Source organism: Dama dama, chromosome 2 (genome assembly GCF_033118175.1).
Source record: "Dama dama isolate Ldn47 chromosome 2, ASM3311817v1, whole genome shotgun sequence".
NCBI lineage: Eukaryota > Metazoa > Chordata > Mammalia > Artiodactyla > Cervidae > Dama > Dama dama.
The window spans coordinates 34,311,385-34,312,984 of NC_083682.1; the positions used below are offsets into that span (position 1 = coordinate 34,311,385).

At 42.6% G+C, this 1,600-nt stretch overlaps 1 non-coding gene across 1 annotated transcript; it reads right to left on the bottom strand.

Annotated features, from left to right (window-relative positions):
* Window positions 1-869: 869 nt before the first annotated feature.
* Window positions 870-942, bottom strand: TRNAY-GUA (transfer RNA tyrosine (anticodon GUA)). Its single transcript has one exon. It is a non-coding gene; the product is annotated as a tRNA-Tyr (tRNA).
* Window positions 943-1,600: the final 658 nt, after the last annotated feature.

A 1,600-nucleotide genomic window follows, 5' to 3' on the forward strand; every position in this document is an offset into this window, starting at 1 on the left:
TCCTTTAATGCAGGAGATGTGGATTCAATCCCTGTGTCAGGAATATTGCCTGGAGAAGGAAAAGGCAACCCAGTCTAATATTCTTGCTTGGGAAATCCCACAGACACAGGAGCCTGAAGTGCTACAGTCCATGGGATCTCAAAAGAGTCAGATGTGATTGAGTGATTAACCAAAAACAACACGTCCACCAACAGATGAATGGATAAAGAAGATGTGGCATTGTGGTATATATATATATATACATATACATATATATATGTATATATATATATATATACACAATGGAATATTACTCAGCCATAACTGAGAAGGAAAATTTGTCATTTGAAACAACATGGATGACCTGGAGGATAATATATTTAGGGAAATAAATCAGACAGAAAAGGACAAATACTGCAAGCTTTCACTCACTGAAATCTAAAACATAAAACAAACTAATGAATACAGCAAACCAGAAACAGATTTATAGATACATAGAACAAACTAGTGGTTATCAGTGAGAGAGGGATTGGAGGAAGGGCAAGATAGGGGAAGGGGATTAAAAGGTACAAACTAATAGGTATGTAAAAAACAAGATACAGAAATGTCATGTGGAGCACAGGAAACATAACCATAGTTTTATCATATCTTTAGTGAAAGTGAAAGTTGCTCAGTTGTGTCCGACTCTTGGTGACCCCATGGACTATACAGTTCCTGGAATTCTCCAGGCCAGAATATTGGAGTGGGTAGCCTTTCCCTTCTCCAGGGGATCTTCCCAATCCAGGGATCAAACCCAGATCTCCCTCATTGCAGGTAGATTCTTTACCAGCTGAGCCACAAGGGAAGCCCAAGAATACTGGAGTGGGTAGCCTATCCCTTCTCCAGTGGATCTTCCTGACCCAGGAATTGAACCTGGGTCTCCTGCATTACAGGCAGATTCTTTACCAGCTGAGCTACCAGGAAAGCCCCATCATATCTTTAAGTGAAGTATCATCTGTAAAAATATTGAATTGCTATGTGCATACCTGAAACTGATATAACACTGTGAATCTACTACAGTTCAAAGAACAAGAAATAAATAAATTCATATATATATATGTATATATAGTGAATAAAAACAAAGAGTTCAAATAAATAATTTTTTGTTGTTGCTGCTCAGCGCTGCTGCTGCTTCCCTTTTTTCTCCTTCTCCTCCTCCTTTTAAAATAAGTCACATTCCTCTATAGTCATCTCTCTTCCAAACGGTGTTTGGGTGTTGCTCCATCCTACAATCTGCCCTTGGAGGGCTCCTGATGGCTGGCTACCTGGTTAGCTGACGGGCTTCTTGGCAGGGAACTCCCTGCTCTGTTCTGGAGCTGCGGGAAGGGGCGGGCGGGCAGGCAGGGGTGTGAGGGAGGAAAGGGGTGCTCTTCAGGCCCCCCACTAATGTTGGAGTGCTACAAGTGCTTGGCGACCCTCCGTCTTGCTCCCTTCACTCAGCGACTCGCTCAACAGGCTCATCACTTTTATAGGGTCCACTGCAAGCTTTTCCTACCAGACTGAAGAGATACTCAGAAGCTTGAACAACAGTTCAAAGCAGCACTTACCACATAGTGGATCAAGCCCAGTGGATGCCTTTGGC